Here is a 13,728-nt window from a genome sequence, read left to right on the forward strand (position 1 = left end):
TCTGTTTTTATAATTTTTTAAGCGCATTTGTTCCCTAGGGAAGTTGGTTGCAGAGGAAGAATGGTGAGGCAAGATAGTGCCACGTTTTTTTCCCAGTTTTTGCCTAGCTAAAGAGAAATGTGCTAGGGATTTCTTCTTTTGCCTGGAGCTGGGACCTGACTGTTCCCTGCCCCTGGAGTGGTGCAGGTGGGCCCGAGAATCTGCACCAGCACTGTGGATTAACTTTTTCTTGTGAGAGAAAGTGCCTGAGTGACCTGATTAACAGGCATGTGCTGTACTTACCAAGCAGTGACTAACACAATGCAAAGGATTCATTTCTATTACCACCCCCCCACACCTCCACCTTCACTCTTACACTGTTTTTATGCCTGCCTTTTTCTCCCTCAGTCTCTTCCAGTCTGGCTGAAATGCTTGTACACTCTTTTTCTCCTGCTCCTGAGACAACACTGGGCCATTCCTTTTCTTATCTTAGTTTGCTGGATTCTCTTTGCGTTATAGATCATCTTTGTCCAAAAAGCAGGGCAAACAGCCACTCCCAGTGCCATCCACACACAGGGTGATGTGTCTCGTCCCGGGTCCCATCACATGAGGCTTTCCCATGTTAGGTGTGGTGCTGAATGTGCTAAACAAAGCTCTAGAGTCAAAGGGGGAATGGCCAAAACCCATGGCCTCAAATTTATGGCTCTCCACCAGCCCCTTCCTGCACAACTCCCATCAAAAGGCAGTATTTCTGTGCATCCAGTGTTGGCAGGACCAAACCCTTAAAACCAGACAACCCTCAGATCCGCGGCACAGTATTTATGGCATCAGTGGGATGAATTCATCCGCATTTGAAGGCAGAACACATTCGTCTCTACTTTTTCCTGGCTTTTGTTCACCAAAAAAAAGCCCACGTTAGCAGAGCCATGTTACGAACTGCTTCCTGCTTCTGTTGTTTAGTGTTTTGTAGCTACCACGGCTGGCCAACAGGCTGTAAATCTTGCCTGGTGTTTTGTAACAAAGGAAAAAATAGAATGATTTGTGTTGACTTTTGGTCATCGTGTATCATTATCGATCCGGGGGTGGGCGGCGGGGAGCGCGTACCGCGGATCTGTTGCTCGCCACTTCTCCGGGAAGGCGGCGGGAGCCAGCAGTCAGTAGAGGGCAATAGAGAAATACAGTTTGTGATGCCTAAAGGATTTGAAGCCCTGATTATGTGTTTACAGAAAAGAAAAAGAAGAAAAGAAGAGCCAGGAGGATAGGTTGTTCAGTTTACTACCGGAGACCCGGCTGTGACAGACCACCAAGAAAACAAAATTTTCAAAGAGAGTAAAGAAGACCTTCTGCAGCATCTGCAAGTCTCCCTTTTTTCTTCAGAGTTACGTAGGATAACTTAGCCAGAACTTATTGATGTCTGCATGTTCAGTGGACTCGGGAATGGACTGGGAGATGCGGAAACGTACTCTTCGGAAGAAACAGAAGAGGAGGCATTTCAAAGATCCTGCAGGTGACCAAGGTGAGCAAACTCAGGGTTTCTCTTTCATGTGAGATAATAAATGTTCAGTCAGCTGTATAAAAGTCATGAACAAACTGAGTGAGCGATTGAAATTATATGAGAATTTTGCTTTTTCGGGCATGCTTGTGCAAGATTCATTTTCTCATGGAAAAAAGAGGATAGTGATGCTACAAGGATAAGCATTGCCAAGCATATGTTATTTTGGAGACATGCTAAAACCAGTGACCTGTTTTATGTGTCATATTTTGTATTAGAACTGTTTGAAACATGCTCATCATTTTACAAGGTTTATGTGCTATAGTTCCTTGACTCTAGTTTACAGAGAAATATATAAATAAGATGTGACTATTGTTCCTTTTAGAGGGGATTTTTGCTCAGCTTTTGGACAAATGTGGCTCAGAGGTTTAGAGAAATTTATTAAGAGATTTTTGGATGCATAGTAGGAATGCCCTCAGGTTTTTCAAAAGCTTTGTAATCAGAAAGATATTAAGAAGTGATAACAAAGAATATAGTAATAACAAAAGGCATTAAGCCATAGAAATCAAGGGGGTGGCAGAGGCTTGGGAAAACAAAAAAAGCCACAAGAGACTAAGTTAGAAAATAAACACATGAAACACTTTTCTATTGCCAAGATCTCAGCTGGTGTCACCATAACACTTGGAAAATATCCTCGGGATGCCGGGAACCATTAAAGCAGTACAGATTATCAGAGGATAAACTTCACTTCAGCTGCCACCGCTACCAGAAGTGACCAGTAAGAAATGTCTGGGAAATGAAAGATGAAGAATCAAAGCATTGACATTCTGGGGATATCACAGAGCAAATGCAAGGGTATCTAGAGGTCAGTCAGACAGTACCCATTTGAAACAAGGCAGGCTGATAAATAAAAGAAATAAATCATATTTTGAAACAACACATCAGCGTTTAAAAGCTAGTTAAAGGACAAGTTATCTGGTGTTCCTCCTGAGCCTGGATTTATTTTGTGAGTGGTATGATTGGTAAGGCTATGACATAGTGATTCATCTGTGCCTTGAGGCCAAAACATGTAAAAGATTAGTGGGTTTTTTGTTAGTTTATACACAGTTTAGAACACAGCTTCCTTGCAGTATGTACCTGAGGGAGGTGAAAGATAACATATACAAAGCATTTCACTATTTCCCATGGGTTGGCAACATCCACCTGATAGGGAATGGACCCAATGAATATCAGAATCCACCTGATCTTGAAAGCTGCAAGTTCCAATTTCCAATTTTTTCTTCCTTTCATTCAGTTTCCAGTATTCTACATCTTCTTGTATACTTGTAAATCCATCCTCTCACAAGATAATAGAAATTAAAGATGGTATTGAACAAAAACCTCAGCAAGAAATATTCATGCAGTTTAATAGTGCCAACTCTTCTTTGAAGCGGTCTCTGGTAGAAATTATTAACTCTGTATCTAAGATGTGAAGCTCTAGGGCAGTAAACATTCTCTTATAGCTGATAGCTATTTTCAGTGAAATTAGCAGAGTTGCTTTTTAGTATTTATATCTCTATAAATACAGTCAAGGAGATTTTTGTAGTGGGGAGCCACACACGTCAGCGGCTGGGGCTGAGGAATGGGATCTACTGCTCCTTGAAGTCCAGCCCTTGCTTTGTCCCTGTGTGACTTTGTGGTACATTAGGCTTGTTTATGGTCAGCTCATGAAGGGGCCCACCTGGCAGCTCGCCCATGCCAGGGGCTGGGCTTTGAATGGCAGAGTGCAGATTGTACGAGGAGGTGCTCCTTCCGTGGAAGTTATGGGAAAGGCCATCGCCAGGTTGCAGTGTCCTTCAGTGCGAAAACATACTCCTATGCCAGTTCTGCCTGTAAATCTTTGTCACTTTGAGTCATAATAAACTATTCCTTAATTTTCCCTCGCAGAACTGTTGTCTAAAAATCTTGAAATCTCAAGCCTATGTTTCACCTGTGAAAAAGATGCTGCTAATTAATGTGTTAATTGTCATGTAAACCCCTTTGCTTAATGAGATGTGAAATAGCCCCTGCTGTCAGGAATATCAGTGGGTGCAGGAGTTTGTCCCAGGCACTTAGGGTCATTTATTGCTGTGCTGCGGCACAACCCAGGGCTGCTATTTCAGCCTCTTGCCAAAATAGAAACGCTTTACTTTCTGATGAGTCATCTGGGTTTCACTGAGATCTTGCAAGGTTCCCCCACCCTATTCTTCTTTGCTGTAGAGTCCAGGCCCTGCCCTGGAGGCCTTGCTTTCCCAGGGAAAGATGGGGTGGAACCCGCTTCAGCAGCTGTCGGCTCCGTTCCTTAATTAACTTGGAGCAGACTGCTAATGAGTGATATGGAGCGTTTTCCCTGTCACTGGAGCCGAACATGCAGCATTCCTAGCCTTTTCTGGCCAGCAGTGTGGCACAGGAGTGCTGGCAGCTGAGTCGGAGTTTGCCACACGTTGTGCTAAGCGTTACCCGCATCAAGGCAGAAAGGGAACTAGGTCAAGCAAAGGTGGCAGCTTTAATCTATTTTCCATGTTGGTCATATTTACTTACAAACAACACAGAAGAGCTGTATGTTTCAAGAAAATATTTCCTTGCATCTTTTTCCTTCTGGTGCAAAAGGGGCTTGAGGAAGACTTAATTTTTGTATTTCTTTTTGCTTTAAATTATTTTCTTTTCCCTTTAATTCTGAATTATCTGTTCTAAGGTGGCACTGGTTTGAGCATGAGTGAGGCCAGACTAGATGGCCTCTAGAGGTTTCCAACCTTACCCTGTAATTTTCAACAGTCATGCTGTTATTTTGGATTCTTCCTGACTCCAAATTACCTGGGATAGAAAAAAAAAAAAAAAAAAAACAACAACAAAAAAACAACAGCACTATTTAAAGATAATTTTCTTTCCTTTTAAGGTATTATTTTAATTCATTTGAAAAGGCACCAGGGAGAATAAAAGCCAGGTACTTCTAATAAATAACTGGTGTTATGGAATAGTTCTTTGCAGTTGTTGGTGTCTGAGTTTTGTCATAAAATGCTTTGATTACCATGTTCAGGCTGCTTTACAGAATTGCTATTGGGCAGAAATGTAGGCAGCTGAACGATAACTGTTTGAGGGCTGTACTCCCTGCTGCAGTTGAAAAGTGGCTTTTCACACCTGTTTATAGTATCCTAAGTTGGTCTTGTGTTTGAGAAGCTGGTGTCACTGCTGATTCTTCCAGTTCTATGCCTGGTGACTTAGATGGTAAGAAGGGGTGAAATATTTACTGCTAAAATCTGTGAAATAATATGAATTTGAAAAATCCATATTGCTTTCTCAGTAATCCATTTTAGCTAAATTCATTCCAAATTAAACTGTTTGCCCAGCTGACATCCTTAATTCATCACCCTGGCTGAAACTGAGAACTTCAAAGCCATTTACAACAGCTAAACAAACATGTCTTTCATTAGCTTCGATTATAATGCCTGATGAAGTGCACAAAGGATCTGAATCTTTACATATGACAGTGATGTTTAATTTAGACACAGGAGAAGTAACAGAATCAGGCCGATGCTTAGAGTGAGCTTTAATCCAGAGTTTCACAAATATAGGTGGGTGGTGCAGTGCTTCTTACCTACTTCAAAACTGCTGCTGCTGCTGCTGAGGCACAGTGGTAGCACAACATATTGTACCTGTGCTAGGAAGTGAGCACTTGCGTTTTCATTGCTGGTAGTAGGGCCTTGCGCCCAAAACCTACTCCTCTTTAAAAGAATAAACTGGATGTAACTACCTCCTAAGTGTGAAGCAACTAAAGTAAAGAGGAAAAACTCCACGTGACACCAATTTAATTAGAATGCAGTATCATTGCCTTGATTAGTGATGGAAAACAGGAAACTTCTTCAGTGAGGGTTGTATTATAGTTGCACAATTCCCCAGTACTGAAAGGATCTAACCTTTGTCAAGTTGGCCTGCATGCAAGGCCCTCTGCTTTCCTGTCCCCCTCAGAGTCTTTGTACAGAAAACAAAACAGCAAGGGGTAGATGATTCAACAGAAGATTTCTTTTTCTAAAATCCAGAGGCCTCTGCTTAAGCATCACAAGGCAGAAAAAGCTCACACTAGTTGTATGCACATATGTTAAACAAACATCATCAGAGTTGTGTTAACTTGTTGCTTATTTGCTGTGTGGAGAGGGGCTGATGCAATCTCTGGTCTTTTTCAAGAAGGCACATAGCCATATGTTTTTATGTATTATTTTCATTATTATTAGATAAAAATAACAGTGGTGTTCAAGTATGGTCTGCATCATTCCCTTGAAAGGTCATTTCCTTAGTGAGCAAAGACTTGTTTCCCTTCTTCAGAAAAGTAATTTTAAGGGCTAGGTTGATGGCAGGGCAGACGTAACAAAGTTTGTCAACTCATAATCAATTTATGGAAATTAATTTTTTTTTTTTCCTTACTGCATGCTTAAGCAATGTTTTCCTGATGAAAATATTTGTGTATTGGTTTTTTGTTTATATTTTGTTTTTTGTTTGAGTTAGTTTGTTGGGTTTTTTAAATCTCCTCCTTTCTCCTAGGCCAGTCTGAGATCTGTGTATCCCTAAGCACTGTTTGGATAAAAAGATCTAGTTATTCTAAGAGCAGGGAAGATAGACAGTGGAAAGCCTGAAGGAGTAAAAGTCCAGACAGAGATGCAGTGGCATACATAAGTTCTGTGAAGTGCTTGTCACAGTGCCTTTTGGCTCTCAGCTTCTGTTTCATTTGCTCTGCTGGTTAATCATTGGCTTGAGTGCTCAGGTACCATGGTGATCAACACACTACCGGTGCCACAAACCCAGCATGATGCATATTCATTGAAACACTATTTTTGAAAGAAAACCAAAAATAAAAGCAACTTTTGAAAATCCTCAGCATAACTAACATTGTTATGTACTTTCCCCTCTAACAATATAAATCAGCATGGTAGGCTATAAGCTTCTTCCTCCCATTTTAGATTTTTCCTTCTGCTGTTGATATCCACAGCTTTCTCATTAAGTGGTTTGAAAGGCTTCAGACTTCTTCCATATGTTGAGTATAGCACATTTGTGCATTGGCCTTTCTGTGCAGCTCTTGAGATGTTTGTTCCAGTTTCATCAATATTAACATCAAGGAAAGAGCCTTGGAATAAGAGCCAAATGCATCCTTGGTCTGTTAAACCCCAACAGTTTGCTAAGTGTGACCTTTGTGAAGCTACGGGTATAAAGTTCAACCTTGAAAATCTTGGCCAGCAACTAACTGCTGGAATGCCAATTGGCAAGCGCTTCTTCCTTCTCCAAATGTGGAGCCTTCTGCCTGAGTAGCTCCAGTGCAGCATCTCTTCCGCAGTGTCACGTTTTGAGGTCTGATCCTCACACAGACCTCTGGTGCTGTTGTTAATTTTTATAAAGCTGTGCTATTTATATCTCTATTTGAATCTGTTAGGTGGCCAACCCTGGGAAGTTAGCACTGAGCAGTAGGTCCCCACTGAGGGCGTTACTGTGCCAGCATCCCTACGAGATAACTGCGGGGAATGTAGAAAAAAATGTTACCTCTTTATCATGAGTACCTTATGAGTTTGCTCCTGGTTTTGGTATCTTGAATTGCCTCTGAGCTCGGTGCCTGGAGCAGATTGATAGCATGCCGTCAGTCGATGAGCCCCTGGCACATGGCATGCCCAAGAGGGAAATAAACCACAGAGAAGGGAATTAGATGGAGATAGGTGCAAGGTGTGCATCCACTGGAGCTGGGTAATTGTCCCTCAAACTCTGCTGATCGTAAAAGCTTGCTTTAACTTTTGTTTCAGGCCTCCGAAAATGGAAAAGACATCCTTTTCCTCTTAGTTCCCCTCACATGAGATGAAGATACCAAATATTTTTTTCAGGTGTGTCTTACCACCTGCTTTGACAGCAATTAGCTCACCAATTGGTGTGGGACAAGTTCCATTAATATGTGGTGAAAGCATGCAAAAAACCTCAAAACTCAAGGAGCGATGCAGGGATGCTGTTTATGTCTCCCTGGCATGAGGTAGGAAGGGCCTGTGCTGCTTTGCAGGAGTTGGAGACGCTTACAAGAAGTGTGAAGACAAACTAACACCCCATACTGAATCCCCCATATTACTGATTTTTTTTTTTTTTTTTTTTTTTTTTTTTTTTTTTTTTAAGGTATAGTAAAGACACTAAATATGGCAGTCCTGTTAATATTCCTGAGCCAAAGAGTGAGTGAGATTTACAGGATTTGTGGGTCAGGACAGTAGTCTCCTCCTTAGCCTGTTTCCTGTAAGATCTGAGCTAATGGTGTTGCAGGGGTGGTGGGAGAGAAGCCAGGACTTACCCTCTAAGGATTTAATTTGGAAAGCATTGTAATTGGGATCCCCTCCTCTCTATCTATCATGCTGCAGTATAGGACTTTCCAGCTTGGCTCTATCCAGTCCTTGAACTCACTAGGATCCACAAATCCCTGTAAAACATACAGGTACAGCTGCTCTGCTCTGGTGTTTTACTGCAGAGAAAGAACAAACTTGAGGAAAGGGGAAAATGAGCACTGCTTGCTTCCTCTGCCTCTCCTGACACCAGGGCTAATGCAGGTAGAGTCACACCCCTCTCCCAGGTGGAAGATGGGCCAGGCTGCAAAAGGGAGCACCAAATGGGCTGTGGGCTAGTACTGTGGGGTGTGGGAGTAATACCTTAATGATCCTGGTGCCTGTAGCACGATTACAAAACTGGGCTGTGGCATCAGAACACGAGTTGTCCTGTAAAATGATTTTGTTACCATGATACTGCCAGTCCTACAGGCAACCCTTCCTGCCAACCATTTCCTCCTTTTCATTGATCTGCAGTAATTTTTTGATTACTTTTTTGGTTACTTTGAATACTTTTGGTTACTTCGCTTACTTTGAATGGTTTTTTGGCATTCCTTTGCATTAAAGGGTATTCATGGCATTCACAGGTAGGGTTCAATTAATTCCCTCATCCTTCTTTTCCCAAGGTTGTTCTGTTTTTGAGAACCACCCTAAAACATGTGCAAATTGAGCATGAATAGAGGCATCTCTTTGCAGCAAATCTGTGCACTAGGTTTTTTCCATGGACTGTAGTCTGGAACTTGGCAAGCCTTTGGAATCTTTCCTGGATGAGCAGTTCTGGATTATTCTCCAATTTTTTTTTGGAACAGGAGTGAAAATAAACATGAGCTTGCAATGCTGGGCACAAACTCAAACCCAGACTTTCCCAGTGTGAGCCCAGAGCTGAGAGATTTAATTTGGCCCTTTTTGGATTCTGATCCCGTGTCAGAGTGAGGTTTTGAGTCTGAATGGCATGCAGTGTCTGTGATACTCATGTAAGTATAAATACACCATCTTAGTGCTTGTAATATATTTACAGCCTCCTATTCATTTCTAACTAGTGGCATTCTCCTTTTCGGCTACAGTGGGAGAAGCCATGGGCTTTACTGTTAGAATTGGGTTTGGTATCTTCTTATGGCAACAAAACCTGCAGATACAGAAGCATGATGAATGCTCAGACAGGAGGGTCAGAAATTAGTCCATTTCTGAGCAATCTTAACATCTGCTGGAATGAGCAGAGACAGAGTTTATGTAGGTTGCACAGCTGCAGCCATTGACTGTTCACTTTCATAAAAGCAGATCCATGATTTTTCTGTCCTCAAACACTTGATAGTTTTGACTGAAAACAGTGGGCCTAATGCCAAATGGGGTTCAAAACGTCTAATCAACAACAGGGATTGATATGTCTGGAGTGAAATGTATGTAAGGCAAGAAAAGCAATCACCTGGTCTGGTGCTGAAAGGGTTATTGAGGAATTAAGGAGAAGAAAAAAATAAAGGCTTCTAGAGTTGTGTTTAATTTTTCAGTCTCTTTGCTGTCTGCCAGTCCTTCTTGTGAATGCTAAAAATTTAATTAAAAAATTAAAAATGTATTTTCAAGACCAATTTAAGAAACCGAACATGCAATGCTAACTTTGGAAAACTGCAGCTCTATTTTCTGACAGAATCTTGTATTTGTGACTAAGGGAAAACTCGATTCTTTCAGTGTATTGCTGGAGAAGTAGATGTGAATCTCACTTTATCCATTCTCACCCTGACAGATTGACTTGGAAACCTTCAGTTTCAAAGAAGGTGAAAGTATCAGATGAGTTCATATGCAACAGATGGGTTTTCTGGAAAAAGCCTCAGTTTGATAAACTTTCAGAAAAATTTCACATGACTTGCTGGAGAAGAAGTGCCTTTGTGTGTGAATGTTTGCTGGTCCCACCAAAGTGGGTGCTACTTTGGGAATTCACTTCAACTGAGATTAGGACTTTGTTTATAGACCAGTGTGAGCATTGAAGATGGAGACACTGATCATTAAAGCTGTGTCAGCGTCTCAGCAATGAATTGATGTTCTTTTTGGCTAAAGTTCAATATTCTTTGAATGAAAACCCTTGATTTACATTTCTCAACTATTCTTGTGCAGGTATTAAGCTGATGTCTTGCAACTGTTTGTTGAGCCACTGAAGAAACAACCAAAAAGGGAAAAAAAAGCCATCCAAACAACAACCCACAGAAAATATTGATTTAACTTTGGTGGCTGCTGTTGAATGTGCTTGTCCTTCCCTCATGTAGCCACAGAACATATTGGCTTTGCAGGTAGGCTGTCTGACAGCTTCCTTTCAAAGCGTTGCCAAACCTGCTTTGTGGATTAGTCAACAACTGTTTCCTGAATTGTGCTTGCACCTGTTTCCTCTTCTTCTGGAATAAACAGTTTTGTCTGAAAAAATCATTGACAAAGGCCAAAGTTGCACCCCCAGCCTGGCCCACTGATATAAAGGAAATCACATTTTCTTGGTGTTTGTACAATGAAAGTGGCAGCTGTTACCATGGGAATAGTCAATTTATGAAAGAAGAAGTTTTGAGGAGGCTGAACATTACCACTAATCGAAGTGATTGCAGTCAAGACAAAAGGTTAATGTTCGAGATCTGCTAATTAGGAGAGAGCTACTTTTCTGACAATGTGAGGATGGATACAAATGAATTCTGTTTGATAAAAATGCTGTTGTCCTGGCTAATCCCTAGAATTTATTATTTTGGATACAAGGATTAGATTCATCCCCAATATAAGTATCCACTGATTTGTTTTAAATAAGTGTAAACTTAATGGGTGTAAATAGGCACTATTTCCTGGAAAGGTTCTTTCAAATACTTTCTTACAATGTATTTTAAGGATTATTACTTCACATTCCCATTTTGGAGACATTTTAATGTGTTTTGTTTTGTATTTTGCAGCTACTGACATCCTCTCTTCTTTTCTCTCTGCTTAACACATTTTCTGGGGTGTAGAAATTACTATGGTTCTTCAGATTTCTCCTTAGATGTGCTAAAAATGTTGTCAGCAAATAGAGAAAAGGCTTTGTTATTCTGCTGCACTCCCTCTGTAGATTGACTGTGCCAAGACAAAGTGAATAATATAGTAGTCATCATCTGCAAACAAGAATGTTTGGGCCAGATCATCTCTGCTCATATGAAGTGCCAAATCTCCACTCTCTTCAGGAGAAATGTATCTCTCCACAAGTTCTGAAAATACAGTTTCTGTTAAATTTCTCTTTGGAGCACCTGTCTGACAAAATTCTAAGCAGCTAATAACAATTTAAAAACAATTCTGCAGTTTTCCCTGGATTATTTAACAAAATATAATTATTATTAATTAATTATTTCACAGAATACTTTATTATTATTAATGTTGTATTTGTGTGAGCCCTAGGTGTTCAAATGATCTTGGGCTCTACACTTTTCTATTTATTTTTACTTGCAAGTAGCCTGCATTATCGCAAAGCCTTTATCTGTGTAATTAGTTTTACATGGATTTTGTAATGAAAAGTGCATGTGAAAAATGGAATGGTAAGTGTGTTGGATATGTCCCCAAAAATGAAACCAGTAACATCAAAGCAGTAATAATATCAGTACCACACTAGTAATGGAAGAGCTAAAGGACACTCTGTGACCAGTGGATGTGAGCAATGGGTCCCGGCAGTTGTAAGGGGTGTTACAGCATGTGATGCTTCCAACTGTGTATCAACCTCCAACTCCAAGGCTGTAATTTTGCCCTTACTGTTCTGTCTGGGAGACTATTTGAGAAACTCATAGGCTTATAGCTGTTTCCCTTCTGTACAGCCTTGATGAATGTGTGGCATGTACACTCTCTTCCTCCACCATGCTCTTCTTGCTCCTTGAATTAAGTAATACTTCTACCTGGAGGCATCTTCCTCAAGGTGTTTCTAGGCAGCTGTTATATGCTTAGTTAGCTCTTCTTTTGCTGGGCTAAACAACTCATCTCTGTTAGTATCTTTGGAGGGGGAATTTCCTTGTCTCCCAGGTTCTACTGGAAATCCCTGTCCTCATGTGTCCTACGGCCTCACTTGCCTTTTTCATCATGTTACCTGTTTAGTCACTCTCCTGTTGAAACCTATAGTCCTCATTAGTCACTGCTGGGTCATATCCCAGGTATTTTCATTTTGTGCCCTGGGCCTTGCTGCTTACCCCATTTCTTTGGCTCACGTCAAGCCACTCCATTTGTAGTTTCACTACTCTACTGGCATTGGAGTGTGCAGGTACTCTTCTACCTCGGTCACAGTGGTCAAGAGCTATGGAAGGACAACAGAAGCCCCAGAATGGATGCTGAAGATCCACTGCTGGTCTTAATTGATTCGATGCATACCTTCTTAATGGCGCTTACTTGCTATTACTTCTCCTTTAGCTGTTTTTTAACCACGCAAAAAGTCTTAGTCCTCAGATTCCTTAATAGCATATAACATGATGTCAAATGCATTGCTAAAGTCCTGAAAGATGAAATCTATTACACTTCATCTGTTCCCAAAATCATCTACCTCATCTAAGAAAACTATATGGATGATTTGTATGGTGTCCTCTTGCTAAATTGGCGTTGCACTTTATCCCATTTTTCATTTACCTCTGTGTCTCTATATATTGTCTCTCTCAAAATGTATTTTAAAGCCTTTCATACTAATGAGGTCCAATGAAATAGCTTGTAATTTCCCAACTGCCATCTCCTCTTATTTTTCTTCACAGATTTTTTTAAGTAAAGAAACGATATCTTCTATTTTTCAGCTTCACTCCCTGCTAGAAGGTGTATTAAAAATATTTGTCACTGGACCAGCATTACACGTGAGAGAAATTTTTAGAAGTGTGAGATGGTGATTAATCAGACTTCAAGCATTTAACTTTTCGGATCGAGCTTTTTGCTAGCTGTGGTAGTTTCTATTTGCATACCAACATTCTCATCATTCACCCTATCTTTGTTTCTAAATGTAACCTAAAAACTTCTGATTGAAAACCGTGGGAAAATCCTTAGTTAAGGCCTTCCTTGTGTTGTCTTTAATCTCTTTTCCACCCTTCCTCCACAGTGGCTCAGCATTTTTCCTTGTGGTTTTTTTTTTTCTGTTTATACTACCAAAGACCCTTTTACTATATGCTTTCATATTCTTTGCAGGACAGAAGTCAGTTAAGTTCATGGGAGTTCAAACTTTATCTTTGTACTTCCTGACTTCTCAGATGTTTCTAGCTTGTGGACAGTACTTTTGGCATTCTGTGTGCACTCTGCTTGTTTCCAGTACCTTCATTTTACAAGGTCCTGCTTGGTTGTGGGCTGCAGCTTCATAAGAGCTACTTGTTCAATTTACTGCCCTTTTTCTGTACTAAAGAATAGGCATAACTCAAGAGAGTTTAAATGCCATTTTTGTTGTCATTTTACAATGCTTTACTATGTTAGTGTAATTCTTAAGTTCCCATGCCTATCTTTCTTCTCTCTTATATGAATAATCCTACTCATGTCAGAATCAAAGCTATGAAGATTATGTGTGTGAGAAAAGGGTTGCAGATTAGGGTCTACACTCCTTGAAGTACTTTCCCCAGGTGCAGCGTTTTTTCATAGCAGTGGCTCTTTTAGCTGTGCTGTAAAAGCTGCTTAAGAGATACACATGGAGTATCAAAAGAAATGCAAAATATTTTGGAAGATGGAACTGCTTGGAAACAGAAGAATGCAGGGATTTGTTCAGGTGCCCAGTATTTCTCTAATAGCTTTTTTGCCAATCAACCCATGTTTTATTTCTGTCTTTTACGTATTATTAGATTTTCTTTTGGCACCCTGGTGATTTGCAAATGTACAAGTACTGTACTGAGTGCTTGGGAAAATGGTCTTTCACAGAACTAAACTGTTGCATGGAAAAAGTTCCTTGGTAACTACTTATTGCTTGGATTT

Source organism: Coloeus monedula (genome assembly GCF_965178545.1).
Source record: "Coloeus monedula genome assembly, chromosome: 1".
NCBI lineage: Eukaryota > Metazoa > Chordata > Aves > Passeriformes > Corvidae > Coloeus > Coloeus monedula.